Genomic DNA, 17181 nt, shown 5'->3' on the forward strand with positions numbered 1-17181 from the left:
CGAATTATATTGGGTACTGTGGTCTTCTCCCAATTGGGTTCTTTCTTCTAATATTGTGTATTTAATTGATGTTCAGTTGTCTTCATTTGTTATGTAATGGGGACTGCACACTGCATAGCCTACTGACATCTACTTGATCTGTTGTAATGTAATGATGATGTCATGTAATGATTATTGACAGCTTGTGGTCGCTATATAACGACGTGTGTCACTGTCATAACTAGTGGACCGTGATGCAGGCCTCCGGCCGGAATTCCCTGCCATCATGGACTAATAAAGGCTTCTTTTGATCTATTTTAAGTTCACCGCCAGATCTTTCAATTTGAAGGTCATCAAGGGAAAGGAACTTTGTTGAAGCCATTTGAACATCTGCCTTATGATTTATTATTATCATTGGCAATGAATTATGCCTGATCATGTGATGAAATGTTTTATGTTGAGGCTTGTTATGTTTATTATTATATCGCTGCTATTATATTTTTATTTACCATTTTACCATGAATTGATCATGGTGATCTGATGTCCAAGAGGGTGACGTTACTCATGTGGGTGTCACTCTGTGATGAGACGCAGGTGAACAGGTGTTCACATTCAAGCCACAAGACACTTTTTCAACCACACATAAGTAATAAACCGGCTACGAATCTTTTCTTTTCTTTTAATCGAGAAGTCGGGCAGTTCTCATTTCTGTCGGACCTTTCATAAAGACCTTATAATGACAGAACGGAATGTGCGTCGTTAATTCAGAAGCCGCTCTTACGTCTTGACCTGCATACTGTAATTAAATCGATTTTAGAGGAAGCCGTTGGTTGTGGTTCATTTCCTACGGCATGAACATCAACTTGCAGAGACTTGGCAGAAATTGCACAGTAATTGTTTGTCTCAAAGTTATGTTATTGTTTCATTTTAATATATGTTAAAGCTGCACTATGTAACTCTCCTCTTCTACCCCGGATTTTAACCTGGTTTCCTGCGTGCTGAAATGTTTACCATTGAGCTAATAGAGCCTGCTTGTTCAGGGGATGAATCGAATCTTGACCATCAGGTTAAAATGCGTGTCAGATCCTGTGTCTATAGGTGAGACATGACCTTTGACACGATTTAAATGTCTCAATAGAAGAGCAGGGAGACAAAATACAACCACCAATTGTATAAGTTATATTGTATTCACAGAGAGTGTACAAATGGAACCAAATGGGCCCGAAAGGGTCCATTTGGTTCCATTCCATTCCATGGTTAAATTAAGACTCAGGATTTTACTATGTACAAATAGTGCATGCCAAGTTCATGTGCAAGGAAGGATGCATTCACCGTTAGCTTGTTCAATCCATCGGACACACACACACACACACACACACACACACACACACACACACACACACACACACACACACACACACACACACACACACACACACACACACACACACACACACACACACACACACACACACACACACACACAGTACATACATACATATACAGGCGTTCCTTATACATTAAGCATCTTGTAGAAGTGCTGTTGCATAACGTCACTCCCGGCACAGCCTGGATCACTGCCTCACATCATAACTGCACACGCAACTGCACAAGGGAGGGGGGGGGGGGCACTCACACACACACACACAGAGCTAGACACACATGCAACGCACGCACGCACGCACGCACACACGCTGGGCATGCACGTGCACACATCCCCTCATTATTCCAGTGTGTGTAAGCATGTCGCGCTTCTCCTCTCCTCCTCTCCGTCCGTCCGTCTCCATCTCACCTCTCCGCCATCTGTTACAGCGACCTCTGCTCGCGTTGTCTCTCTCTCACTCATGTGTGCGCACCCACACACCCCCCCTTCATAAACACCCCATAAACACCCCACATACACCCCCCCACACACCCCCCCACACACACACACACACACACACACACACACACACACACACACACACACACACACACACACACACACACACACACACACACACACACACACACACACACACACACACACACACACACACACACACACACACATACACACACGACTGATTCACCACATCATTCACCTCAGGGCGGCCATGTCATGTACACACACCTGCATATTATGATGCTAATGTTCTACACATCATGTACATACCTGCTACTATACACACACTATCTGCATATATGTGTACATACTGTATAATATTATCTTTGATTATTTGACCTGTTTGTGTCCTGTGTTCCTTCTCTTCTCCTCTTACCTCTCCTGCACTACCATATACCTCTATCCTCTCTGCAATCTCCCTGAAGGTGTTGATGAATTGTCCAACCTTGTTATATTTGATCTGTAGTTCTAATATCATTTGTGTACTCAAAGAAATCATCCAAGTGTGTGTGTGCGTGCACTGGGCTGTGTGTCAGTGTGAGTTCTCTTTTCCATACATGGTTTGATTTATCCCACCACCACCCAGTGGCGTAAAGTAACTAAGTACATTTACTCAAGTACTGTACTTCCAGTTTTCCACTGTATTTCCACTTTTCAATACTTTTACTTCTACTCCACTACATCTCAGAGACAAATATTGTACTTTTACTCCACTACAATTATTCGAAAGCTTTTGTTACTGGTTACTTTGTAGATTTTAATTATTATTACAAAACATACATTAACCTCTTCAGCCCTATTTAAACTTTGGCTATTTTAAAATAGGAGATCTACAAGCTCACAACGTGTCACGATAGATCTTCTAATTTCTAAATTGTATTTCTACATTGCAGTATTGATACTTTTAAAACGTGAGTAGGCCTACTTCTTCCACCACTGCCACCACCAGTGTGTGGAATAAGCCTTCATCAGCAGCAGACTGGACTGAGTGCCAGCATGCCTGTGGCCATGCTGCTCTCACTGTGTTCTAGTCCGGGAGTCATGGGGCTTAACGTGGTTTCGTCGGTTAAAGTTTTTTTCTCAACTGATTCTTGCTGCTGGGGGTCCCCTCTTAAGGATTCAAGAGGGTGCCCAGTGAAATCCCTTGAGCATTTTTTATTATTAACCCCTTAATGCCCAAAACACTAAAAATGCACCCAAAATAGACTTCTATGGTATTTCATGCAAAATACTTGATCTAATTGCTTAAAATTTGCTTTCTACAGTGTGTATCCATGTAAGTGGATGTGTACAGTGCATTAGATTTAATATTTGTAAACTTTTAAATATTAACCCCTTCATTCCCAGAACAACTTAATCTTTAACACATTAACCGCCAAGAACGTAGTCCTACGGTCCGTTAAATCCAACTGTTAAGCGCCGAGACCGTAGCCCTACGGTCCGCGGTCTTTTCGCGCTATAAATATCCGGGTTCACTTTCGGAATTTTTTTGATCCACTTCCGTTTCCGGTTTGATGACCGGAAATAGAATTATTTGGGATCCGGTTTTGACGATCACGTCCGCCCTCGTTCTACAGACGAAACTGAAACTCAATTCTCTTCCTGTAGTTTTTTCTCCTCGCATTTCACTGTTTAACGTAATCCGCTCTAACTACAACATGGATGCCCCGTTTGACACGTGGATTTCACTGGGAGATACGTTGAGATGTCGCGGATGTACGGCTCAATCTTAAGGATTTTAACACGATCTATGGCGACATGAAAAAAACAAAAAAACAACAAAAACACCTTGGCACTGGTGAGTACATTATGAGATTAACCTCTGGCGGTCGATGTGTTAAACTGTGATATTGTGAAATAGAACATGCACAGAAATCAAATCAAATGCATCAGATCTGCTTTCTACTAAGTCTAATAGTGGAACTGGTCATGTTTCCTTTTGGATGAATGCATATTAACCCTTTGAGGCCAACCATCTTTTAGTCATTAACCCTTAAATGCCCAAAACAAAAAACGTTTTTTATGGCATTTTATGCAAAAATATTGATTTAGCGCATCAAATTGGAATATGTGTTTGTATGGGCCACGGTCCGCTGCCCCAGGAAGAGGCCTCTTCCTGGGCATGGTCCCTACCTACTAGATGGCACCAGTCGGCCCTTCTCCCTGGCTCTCCCCTTCACACAGGGCAAGGGCCAGGGAGCCCAGTGCCTCACGGCACAGTGCCGGGTGCACACTCGCCCGCTCTACCCGCCCCGGGAGCCACCATCCCTGGGTAGGAGGTGGTCCATGGACCCCCGATGGGGACCAGGGACCGGGGACGGCGCCGCCTTGTGGACGCCGGCCACCACAGGCCTATCCAGGCTTGTGGATCTGCTCTTTTTCGACCGCAGGACTTTGTCCTTTTTCCAGACCCACGGCTGGGGACCCCCAGGGAACCCCGGGGAGGCCTCGACCCGGCCCAGGGAGCCCCCAAGCTGGGTGCTCGCTCCAGTCCGGGGACCCGCTCCAGAGGCTCGAGCCTGGCCACTCGGCCGGTCGGCTCGGGCCTCTCCGGCCAGGGACCCCAGGGACCCCCGGGGAGGCTTCGACCCGGCCCAGGGAGCCTCGAAGCTGGGTACTCGCTCCAGTCCGGGGGACCCACGCCTCCGGGGGACACCCGGCTCTCCAGGCGGTCCCGTGGACCCACTCTTAAGAACCCCTCGGCGGGCGTTAAGTGAAGTGGCCAAGTCCCAGTGGCCAAGTCTAAGTCCACAGGCAGCCGTACGGCACGCACGGCGCAGAGCCGGCTCCGACCTCCGCGGGCCCCGGGCTAGGGTGGCCGACCGGGGCCCACCCCGTGACCGGGGGGGACTGACCGGCCGGCTCCCCGGCCGGCTCCCCGCCCGGGGGCGAAGTGACGGCAGGGGTGACGGCCCTGCAGGCTGCAAGCAGCGTCCGCCGAAGCACACGAGGTGCCGGCGGGGCCCTTGCAAGAGGCGGGCTACGAGTGCCTATCGGTCAGGAAAAAGTAGCGGGTTCCACGGCCCTCGCGGGCGGCGTGGTTCCCGTGGAACACAGTGCAAGACTAGAGTGGCCACCGTGGCCGACGGCGGGCCCTGCAGTCGGGCAGGCCTGCCGTCCGTGTCCCCAGTGTCCGCACGCTGGTCCATATATCCGGGATGGGAAAAGTTGGCGAGACTCCCGGGAGAGAATTTCAAAGGAGGGGGCCATGGCAGAGCCCAGGTCCTCGTGGGCTCCACAAGAACTTCCAGGGTGCTAGGCCGCCCTACCGCGTCCGACCGGAGGCCTCTCTCGGGCGTGCCGTCGTCCCATCCTCGGCGTCCGCACGCCGGTTCCATATATCCGGGATGGGAAAAGTTGCCGAGACTCCCGGGAGAGAATTTCAAAGGAGGGGGCCAGGGCAGAGCCCAGATCCTCGTGGGCTCCACCAGGACCTCCAGGGCGCCCGTCCACCCGGCCGTGCCAGACCGGCCGTGCCCGACCGGAGGCCTCTCTCTTCCCATAAGCCCGCTGGGAAGAGGCCTCCGATTTCATGGTTCTCCTCAGCCACCACCACCGGGCGCCCCGCTCGGGCCACCCGGGCCGCCCCGAGACGGAGCCTCGCCCCGAGACGGAGCCTCGCCCCGGGCTTCGCGACGGCCAAGCTCCATAGGTGCGTTCTGGAACAAGTCGGCGCCTCGCCCGGGAGACTTTTTCACAGGAGGGAGGCAGGGATGAGCCATACGCCTCCTGGGCCACGGGGAGGGGACAGGGAGGTACGACGCGGAGATCCAGGAGGAGGGGGCCCGCGCCGTCACCCGAGACGGAGCCTCGCGCTGGGCATCGCGACGGCCAAGCTCCATAGGTACGGTCTGGAGCGAGTCGGCGTCTCGCCCGGGAGACTTTTTCAAAGGAGGGAGGCAGGCACGAGCCAGACGCCTCCTGGGCTACGGGCAGGTGACAGGGAGGTACGACGCGGAGATCCAGGACAAGGGACCCCTCGCGGCGCCGACACTGCCCCAGGACCATGCCCCGGTTCCGGGCATGGTCCATAGTTACCCGCTGGCACCAGTGGCCACTTTCCCCCCACGCGAAATTTCACGCAGGGGAGAGGCCGTGAGCCCACAGCTTCCTGGGAGCTCTGGAATCCTGGCTTTTTTCCGAATCCTCCAGGATTTGGGGCCTCTCGCGGCGCCGACACTGCCCCAGGACCATGCCCCGGTTCCGGGCATGGTCCATACCCGCTGGCACCAGTGGGCACTTTCCCCCCACGCAAAATTTCACGCAGGGGAGAGGCCAGAGCCCCAGACACCCAGGGACCCGGGGGGGGCACCGACGCGTGCGCACCCCCGGCCCGGATCCAACGAGCCCTCCGCCGGCACCGGGCGACCCAGGGACAGGGAGGTACCGCCCGTTTTTGCCCGAAAAAGAGCAGATCGACAAGCCGAAAAAAGTTGAGATTTTCGGCCGGGGGTCCGCCAGGGGGTCCCCGCGGACGTCTGGAGGCCATACAAACACTATGGGAAAGCTATGGGAAACACCAAATTGGGAATATGTTCTGTAGATATTTTTGTGCAGGATGCTCAAGATGGAAGGCCTGAAAGGGTTAATGTGCATTCATCCAAAAGGAAAAAAGTTCCACTAGTGTAGAAAGCAGATCTAATGCATTTGATTTAATTTGATTTCTGTGCATGTACAATATCACAGTTTAAAGATTATGTTGTTCTGGGCAGGAAGGGGTTAATATAAAAAAATGCATAAATATTAAATCTAATGCACTGTACACATCCACTTACATGGATACACACTGTAGAAACCAAATTTAAGCATTTAGATCAAGTATTTTGCATGAAATACCATAGAAGTCTATTTTGGGTGAATTTTTAGTGTTTTGGGCATTAAGGGGTTAATAATTAAAAATGCCCAAGGGATTTCACTGGGCACCCTCTTGAATCCTTAAGAGGGGACCCCCAGCAGCAAGAATCAGTTGAGAAAAAAACTTTAACCGACGAAACCACGTTCAGCCAAAAATCACCCTTTGACTCCCGGACTATTCCACAACCACACATCAAAACAACACACAGAAACCTCATATCTCCATATTTCAACATGTACGTTTTTTGTTGTTGTTAAATTAATAGCCTACTTCGACACACTAAAGTAGCAAAAAGTAGCGACAGACAGTAGGACAGCTGAGAGGGAGACAGTGTAGGATAGACAGACAGACAGTAGGACTGCTGAGAGACAGACAGTGTAGAAGACACAGACAGTAGTAGGACAGCTGAGAGGGGGACAGTGTAGGAGAGACAGACAGGAAAGCTGAGAGGGAGACAGTGTAGCAGAGACAGACAGGAAAGCTGAGAGGGAGACAGTGTAGCAGAGACAGATAGGAAAGCTAGACAGTGTAGGAGAGACAGACAGTAGGACAGCTGAGAGGGAGACAGCGTAGTAGAGACAGACAGTAGGACAGCTGAGGAGACAGTGTAGGATAGACAGACAGTAGGGAAGCTGAGAGGTAGACAGGAGAGACAGACAGTAGGACATCTGAGATGGAGACTGTGTAGGAGAGACAGGCAGTGCAGTAGAAAGCGTAGAAGGAGACAATGTAGATGAGACAGACAGTATGAAAGCTGAGAGGGAGACAGTGTAGGAGAGACAGACAGTAGGACAGCTGAGAGACAGACAGTGTAGGAGAAAAGGCACCATTCTCCATACTTTCTCTGCGAGGAGTGGATTGGGTTCTGCCAGTAATGAAAACCTGTATGTTTGACATATTCTTCTTTCCTTGCACTGTTGTGATCCTAATACTGCACTTTGCAGATACGTCCAAAATACACATTGACACAATACACATTAGATATATTTTTTACATAAATATAGATAATGTTGGACCTCTTTAGCCACAGTGTAATTTCATTGTTTGCAAAGATGGCTAAAACATGGCTACTTGACCTACAATTCAAAGTGCCTTGGTATTTACCTTCCAGTGGACAAAATCAGTTTTAGATTATATTTTGGCGGTCACAATCTATATTTATCCCCAAATGGGAGCTCTGCGGTCTCGCCTGGTGTAAACAAAGCACACACTGGTGGATGGTGGTGTGAGTTGAACGTTCCACTCAGTGGTGGACAAAGTACTCAAAAGTACAAATTACAAAGTGCATTTTCTTTTTAATATCAATGCATCACTGTTTTTTCTTTTACAATTTAGTGGAGGGCTGTGGACAGTTCTGCCAGTGATGATGGGGAATCCAAGATAATAGAAACTGCAGGCTTTCTATTCCTGGAAAGTTAGCATGCTGTAATGGAAGCCATAGGTCTCACGTTAATAATTGAAATCTTGTTTGAAAACAAAAACCCTGCCTAACAATGATGTCACTGGTAGGCGGGTTTCTGAACTGTCCACACAGCCCTTCTCTGAGACACAGACCAAGTAGAAAGAAATGGTAGCATATTATCATGAGCATTAGTGACTGAGGACCAGTTATATGAAGATAGGTTGAAAATGGGTGAAGTCGTGGCTAATTAATAATGTACTTTTTCCCTTCCTAGAAATGTGGAGACAGTGGAGTCAAAAGTACAACACATGAAATACTGAAATGTAGTGGAGTGAAAGCACAATGCTCAAGTAAAGCACAGACACTCAAAAACATGTAATTAAGTACAGTACTCAAGTAAATGTTCTTTACTTTAGGTTACTGTCCACCACTGGTTCCAGTGTGACTCCCTGGGCGAACAGAGACGTGACCACAGCTATGTGTGACACTCTGTCACGTTGTCGCCACAGCCGGAATGACCCAGAAACGGTCTGACACACAGCCAGGCTTACAGCCACTCTGCCTGCACAATGGCAATCCTAATCACTAACCACTCACAGCAGGAGCAATTCATTAACAACAATGAGCTTATTTTTGCATACTGGTCTATACTGTATAAACAGTGCAACGGTTGACAAATTAAAGACTTAAGCGCTGCATACTTTGTCGTACAAAAGCCCTATATATTTTTGCATCGCGACTTGTTGTGAGATTGTAGATGGCATAAAGTTCTCAGTTGCCGCGACTGATTTCGGTCATTTTTAATAAGATTGAAGAGTGTAATGGGTCAAACTACTGTAGCAATAGGATGTCATGTTCAGAAGCATCTTGAAACCCTGAAACCCTATTGGTCTCGGATATTATATAAAAGCAAAGGTTAAAGCCTCAATCTGCAATTTCTTCAACTGGTTGGCTGTATGAAGAACAGCAAGAACTGTATAATACTTAAACCAGTGGTTCTCAAAGTGGGGTCCGGGGACCCCCAGGGGTCCTTGAAGGAGTTCCAGCGGGTCCCCACTCCCCACCTAAATGATAGATAGTCAGGAACCAAATGGACCCTTATGGGTCTGTAACTCTGAGAGTGTACAAATGGTTCCACTTGTACACTCAGAGTTAAATTAACATTGATTTTACAATATAAATTGGGGTCCCAGAGATAGAAATGCCATTAAATGGGGGTCCGTAGCCTAATGCATGTCAAACTGGGGGTCCTTGAATTAAAATGGTTGAGAATCACTATGATGTAAAAGAAAATCTTGTCTTATGGGGGTCCCTGGCATATCTTTTCAAATGGGGGTCCGCGGGCCAATGACCCTTGACATGAAAAAGTTTGAGAACGACTGACCTAAACATCATAATTCTACATATTGTGCTAATTGTTTAGGAAACACAATGCTAGTCCTTTCACACTGTTTCACACATTACAGATTGGGAATTAGCCAAAAAAGAAAACCACCAGTAACGACCTTTTTCCCTTTTTGCCAAGTAAAATGCCCCAAATAGGAACCCCAGCCATGCCGGGGTTAATGTGGCTAAAAGGAAAAACCTGATTGAGTGGAGAAACATGACAAATGCAGCAAATTACGCAATTAATAATGATCCTGTCATGCTCTGTGGCATGTAGAAACGTGCTGAGCAGGCCCAGTTGACCTGGATTTTTGGATCAAGACGCCAGAGGAGAAGATCTAAGTGACTGTGAAAGAGAGTTCATTACTGGGCCACGGATGGCTGGAGCTTCAGTCACACAAACACTGTTCAGCTGGCCAGTGGGTCATTAGGGTCAGTGAGTAAAGTGACAGCTGTATTTTCCTCTATGGGAAAGACATTAGACAAATAGGGCTGGAAATCGTGGTCAAAAGCGCGATGGCCATGATGATTATGCATTAATTAAGGTCCAGCGGTGGACAACATACTCAAATACTCATACCCAGTACTTGAGTCAAAGTATCAGTGTTGTAAAGTGTCTAAGTACATTTACTCAAGTACTGTACTTAAGTACAATTTTGAGATACTTTAACTTTATATTGGAGTAATTCCAATTGTCTATACTTTTACTTCTACTCCACTACATCTCAGAGGCAAATATTGTACTTTTACTCCACTACAATTATTTGAAAACATACATTAACCACTTTAGCCCTATTTAAAACCTAGGCTGTTTGAAAATAGCCGATCTACAAGCTTGTCTACTGAGCTTGTAGATCTGCTATTTTCAAATATTTCGGTACTTTTACTTTTGGTATTTTTTATTCCGGACTTTTACTTGTAACAGAGTACTTCTACATTGCAGTATTGATACTTTCACTTAAGTAAAACATTTGAGTACTTTTTCCACCACTGTTGGTCTTCTAAGGAGAAGTGGGAAAAAAAGTGATATGGTCATATGAGTCATCCTTCACCGCATTCTCCACAAGTGGGCGAGCGCATCAGCGCATGTGTGGTTTATACAAGAGAACTGTGGGTCCGGTACTTTTCAGGAAATGGAAAACACAAACAAACCTGTGTTCCAATGGATCCAGTGGACCTGAATGTGTGAATAGCATGTGTTTTTGTTTGGTCATCTTTGATAGGACAGTGCTTTGGGTCTTGTGTCTTTATTTAAACGTGCTACTGTATGTATTACTAAAGATGACTTGAATTGACTGGTTATTACTTAGTCACAAGCTATTGTCAGTACTTTTCATTGGTTAAATAAGCTATTTAAAATATAGTCAATACAATCTCAGAGGCGCTTCAAGGCACTTGTGTGAATGTGTGAAATTACATAAAACTTACTCCAATTAGTGTCTGGTTCTGACTGAATAACACTCACTCTAATTGCCTTTTTATCTCTCCCCGCAGAAATAAGGTCATCAGACTAACAACAACTGAACGCAGACAATGAAATTAATAACAGCTTTGACTCACACAAAATACATTTTATATTACGACACATACAGCACACTGTCCATCCAAAAGCCAATAATAACCACATGTACAGTGTATGATGCAAGACTGGTAAACACTAGACAGCTCTCGTTCTGCTCGGCCCACTTAGCGTTTGGCACAGTGGAGAGGTGATGACTGAATCACCGGGACCCATTGTGAAAGAGTCAGGAACTATTTACCTACCACTGAGCTGCTGTCTGTTGGTCTATGGAAAAACTGTACAACATAATACTGAGTCAGCATTTAATGCTAATTGTGGCTGTTTGTGGTGTAGTTATCATGTATGTCGCTCCTTGCTGGTCTTGGATCAGATACCACCAGTCTTCACTCCTGTGTCTCTTCTACACCATTGGTTCTCAAGGACCCCCAGGGGTCCTTGGGGCCAGGGGGGTATCAGGGGGTCCCCAGCAAAACTAGCTAATATGGCGTCACAACCACTTTAATCATATTTTATACTTTGGCTATTAAAAAATAGCAAATATACAAGCTCATAGCACGGCACCGAGTGCCGCGCTATGAGCTTGTAGATCTGCTATTTTTTGAAAAATCCTTGCACAAATTTTTTTGAGGGGTTCCGCAGCAAAAAAAAACATCATTTTGGGGGTCCTTGACATGAAAAAGTTTGAGAACTTTATTCTACAGTGTCTCCCTCTCAGCTGTCCCTACTGTCTGTCTCTCCTACACTGTCTCCCTCTCAGCTGTCCCTACTGTCTGTCTGTATCTTCTACACTGTCCCCCTCTCAGCTGTCCTATTGTCTGTCTCTCCTACACTGTCCCCCTCTCAGCTGTCCTACTGTCTGTCTCTCCTACACTGTCTCCCTCTCAGCTGTTCTACTGTCTGTCTCTTCTACACTGTCTCCCTCTCAGCTGTCCTGGAGGAGAGCTGAGAGGTAGACAGTGTTTTTAATGCTTTAATTGTATTAAGAGGCCGGTGTGTCACACACTGTGTCCTCGGCGTGACATGAGGACACAGCCCTGCTCTCCATCATCCTCCACTATCTACCCATGATCCTCTGGGTGCTGACCTGTCCTAAACACCTCCCCTGCTGTGTGTATGCGTGTGTGAGAGAGCTGAATGCAGCTGCATGCTTAGGCAGTGGTCAAAAAAACACACTTAGGATTTCACAGTGTAATGACCGACCATATACAGCAACACACACACACACACACACACACACACACACACACACACACACACATGCACAACGCACACGCACACGCACACGCACACGCACACAAAAGATGCTCTTAAACTCAAAGCACTAGCATATCAACCCCAAATTATCCCCAGATATTTTTTCCACAACTTTGTCGTAAAGTCGTAAATATCTTCTGAAAGCAAAGACAACATGCTTTGTGTTTGATATAGTGTAGCCTTACTATGATTAATACATCCCTCAAATGTGTACATTTGTAATTCTGGGGGTGTACAAATGTCCATTTGGTTTTATTTGTGACACGTTGTGAGCTCGTAGATCTGCTATTTTTGCAGAGTGTTTTTTTTTGTTGCTGATTTTGGCCAAATGCTTGTCTATTTTCGCCGAATTTTTCACCTGTTATGATGACCTGCCCAGAATAGAGCCAACCAGGGTTGATGTGATTAAATGCAGTGGGTGTTTACCTGTACTGGGGGAACACCCAGCAGTACATTGTTTTGCGAGGTGGAACTGGGTTCAGCAGAGAGAGAGCTCGGTCCCCAGGGGGAGCCACTCTATTTCAGCGCTGTCCCAAGAGACCACGGCAACACACACTCCTGGCTTCTGGAGTGTGTGTGTGCGTGCACATATGTGTGTGTGTGTGTGTGTGTGTGTGCGCGTGTGTGTGCGCGTGTGTGCGTGCGTGCGCGCGTTTGTGTGTGTGTGTGCGTGTGTGCGCGCGCGCGAGTGTGTGTGTGTGTGTGTGTGTGTGTGTACGTACGGTGCTAACCTCGAGACCTTTTCTGGCTATCCTGAAGGGATTACGTAACAATGTGTTTTGAAAGGAAAACAGAGTGGAGTGTATATATACTGTATAATATGGGTCAGTTCACTCTCTCTGCCTCGTGCACGCCACAGCCCCTCTAAACACTGAAACCCTCCCTATGTTGTTAACCCATTCAATCCGGGAACGCATCTACAAAATGTCTTCAAAAAACGTATGTTGCTATAATATGTCAAGGACCACCCAAAAATTAAGCATAGCGTTAGTTCATGCAGGACACGGAAGTCTTGCACGCCAAAGCTGTAACCAGCAGTCAGTCAGCTGATGTGAACATCAGCTTTATATTCCCCATTCACAGCGCTGCTGGTAATTACGTCACACACTCATTATCCAATCACAGCTCACGCATGAGCAAAGAGGTTCCTTTAAATACGGCTTCATATTCTCTAGGTCTTTCTTGGTTGCTGAACCAATGCATTTTGCATTGGTTCTCCTCCACCCCAGCCTCCACCTTTTGATTAGAGTCTGGCATAGGCTCAAATACTTGTGATTATGTATATCTGCTTTGTTTAGAGTCTTGCATAGGCTCAAATACTTGTGATTATCATGTATATCTGCTAATTCTAACTAATATGTCAATGTACTGCTTATTGTTGATATATCCCTATGGGGGATTTGCTTAAGCATTTTCCTGAATATATGCTTAGCAGGCTGCTTCGACAAAATTCAGAAAATATTCTCCCAAGAGCGGAGCTTTAACGCCAAGCTTAACTGTATTCCATTTATGGCAATAAATGGTTCTTTATCTACTTTGACGTGAGTGTTTCTGATTGAATTATACGTATTTGGCCGTGGACCCCCATCTCAAAATATTTCGTTCCAGGGACCCCCAGAAGCAAAGATTTGAGTTACAAATGCTCGCTTTAAAAAAGTATTACATATATTTTTGAGCGGTGCAACCGCTCCTATAAGAGGGTTTAGGACCCATCCGTGGTGAAAGTTTTTCTTTCCGTCGTGAAAATTTGTCTTTCGCTGTGACGCCATGCTGTGGAAAACACGCCCATAGGCTAAGCTTTGCAGGACGTGCTGTGATTGACTAGCGAGACACATGATGAAATTAACTTCAAACTTCGCAGATGCGCTGTGATTGGCTAGCGAGACGCATGATGAAATTAATAATAATGTAAAAAATTTAAGCACGTCACTTCGCAGGACGTGCTGTGATTGGCTGCCGAGATGCATGATGAAATTAATAACTCATAAATAGCACCGCTCACTTCACACTGGGTGTGATTTTTTAATAAAATGTTCACAATTTATCACACGACTCAGTTTTAGAACGGATACCAGGCTTTCCTCTGCGGTGGAAAGCCTGGTTGACATGTAGTGCTGCCTGAAGATCATGAGTCCCAAGAGATGGCCTCTCGGATGAGCAGTAGAAGTTTCTCACACGGGAGACCAGGGGTTTGAATCCCAGGTAAGACATAAAAGTTACAGTTTAATCCTCAGTTTAACTCGAGGATTTGACTTTTTTCCCCCCTGGGTCGTTAGCGAAGTGTCCTTGAGCAAGACACTGAACCCCTAACTGCTCCCGATGAGCAGGTTGGTTCCTTGCATTGTTTCCTCTGCCATCGGTGTGTGTGTGTGAATGCACAGACACACACTATATAAATGCACCGTTTACTTTTAACTTTTCTGTGAAGCCTTTCCAAGGGTGGGAACTGGATAAGACGGTGAATAGTTTGTGGTGATGCGATGCTGAGCTCAGGGGCCAACAGTAAGAAGTGGGGATGTGCCTACAATGAATAAAGCATCTCTCTATAATGACTTGTTTCAAACACGCCTGCTGGCACTGCTACAGCTAAAACGCAGAACGCCAAGGACTTGAAAGTCAAGCCGGTTCGTCGACGTTTGAGTTTTCCCACGGCTGCCACAGACATGCACGGACATGCCTCTGAAATCAACCGCTTACATGCGAGGCCATTAAATTATTCAGGTTACCGGTAGCGCCAGGAGGGACAGAGTGAAAGGGGGTGTGAGAGAGAGAGGGGGCGATAGAAGAGAGGGGAGAGGTGGGTTGAAAGAGAGAGAGAGAGAGAGCGAGAGAGAGAGAGAGAGAGAGAGAGAGAGAGAGAGAGAGAGAGAGAGAGAGAGAGAGAGAGAGAGAGAGAGAGAGAGATCTTTCATTTGTCTATTTTGGCAACATGGTTCTTGCGACTTTCATGCTAATAAATAATAATAATAATAATACATACGATTTATATAGCGCTTTTCTAAATAGTCAAAGTCGCTTTACATAGCAGAAAAATAACAACTTTATTAGAATTGACTAGTTAAAAAGGATTAAAATCTATAAAAGAAAAGTACAATAAAAAGGAGGGGCAGGGGTTGGGGTTTTATGTAGGGAATGCGATTCTGAAAAGGTGGGTTTTGAGTGTGGTTTTAAACATGGTGAGGGTAATAAAGTACTTTTGAACTAAATTTAACTAACGACAGAAAGACAGACAGTCATACAGACAGATAGACAGAAACACAGATAGACAGACAGATAGACAGTGAGTCAGTCAGTCAGTCAGTCAGTCAGTCAGCCAGCCAGCCAGCCAGCCAGTCAGTCAGTCAGTCAGATAGATAAACCGACAGACAGATAGACAGTGACTGAGTGAGTGAGTCAGCCAGCCAGTCAGTCAGTCAGTCAGATAAACAGACAGACAGACAGACAGACAGACAGACAGACAGACAGACAGACAGACAGACAGACAGACAGACAGACAGACAGACAGACAGACAGAGAGTGCAATAAAGAACAGAATACTGCATGACTAACATGTTGATTGTGGGAGAGAGAGGGAGAGAGAGAGAGAGAGAGAGAGAGAGAGAGAGAGAGAGAGAGAGAGAGAGAAACAAAGATATTCCTGTGCACTCTTTCCTTTCTTGTGTGCCTGTGAGCACATTCGGTTTCCCTGCAATGAATGCACTACACAAACAAAAGTTTGACTTGACTTGACATGACTTAGCCTTCTGTACCAGTGTGTCGACCCGCTCTAAAGCTCTTAAAGTGTCGGGGGCGTAAATACGGCCCTGCATAAACAAAGTATTAATGAAGCAAGATAAACAAGCTGTTTCGGGGCCCGTGGCTTGAGTTGCAGTGCGGAGTCCTCTCTCCGATACAACTTAAGTACACACGTCCTAAATATAACCCGCTGAAGAATGCTATGTTCCTGGTCTACTCGGGTTCACTCCAGGGGGTGACGTCGTGCGCTCTGCTTTTAGGAGCTGAGGTCACACACACACACACACACACACACACACACACACCTAACTAAAGACACACAAACACCTAACTAAAGAGCCCTGTTCCCTCCTAAAATAAGGTGAATGATGTATATTTCACATCATTTCCATTTTCCAGGATATATGTTGTTCAATGTTCGACACTAACTCTGGGGGAGCGCCCCAGCCCGGGATCGAACTGGGACCCTTGCGGTTTCCAGATCACTCTACCCAGCCACTCTACCCCTGAGCCACTGCCGCCCCCAGCCAACCACTAGCCTAAAGGGGAATTTAGGAGTGACACGCACTCTCTAAAATCTCTCCATAGGGAGATATTATAGAGATATTAGCCTTTTAGGTCATCAGGCAGAAGGCTGTGAGCCACTACTGCTACACTCACACACCTTTTGACCTTCCCCCAAGGAAACCCGATCCACTAGCCTAAAGGGCCATTCCCCCTTGACCCGGGGGAGATATTGGGCTTTTGGTCATCAGGCAGAGGCTGAGCCACTACTGCTACACCAGCAGAAATGAGTTGATGGCATCAACATCAGTTTAACCACTTTGACCCCATTTCATACTTTGGCTGATTTCAAGCAATTTAGAAAAATCTTGAATACAAAATCTGGAACAATTTAGAAAGATTTGTTAGCACACATCTTCTGTTAAAGGAGTAATTCACCCCCCAAAAAAATTGGGTGAATTCATGGATTCTTACATTTTTAAGCCAATAAATTTGATTACCGGTGGAAAGATAATAACGTATCCAGTAGGAGACACAAAATAGACTCTTTGCGTCTCCTACCGGAAATACACCCGGTCATCAAATTATTGGCTTAGGAATGCGACAAAAACTACTCCTTTAAGGGGTCCCTGGCACAACATCTTTTCAGATGGGGGTCC

General features: G+C 46.4%; 1 protein-coding gene across 1 annotated transcript in view; it reads right to left on the bottom strand.

Annotated features, from left to right (window-relative positions):
* LOC308104217 (ras-related protein Rab-40B-like) overlaps positions 1-17181 on the bottom strand; it is a 40016-nt gene that overhangs the window by 20888 nt on the left and 1947 nt on the right. The window lies entirely within an intron of this gene.

The sequence above is a fragment of the Gymnoscopelus braueri genome (genome assembly GCF_963280865.1).
Source record: "Gymnoscopelus braueri genome assembly, chromosome: 17".
In the NCBI taxonomy this organism is placed as follows: domain Eukaryota; kingdom Metazoa; phylum Chordata; class Actinopteri; order Myctophiformes; family Myctophidae; genus Gymnoscopelus; species Gymnoscopelus braueri.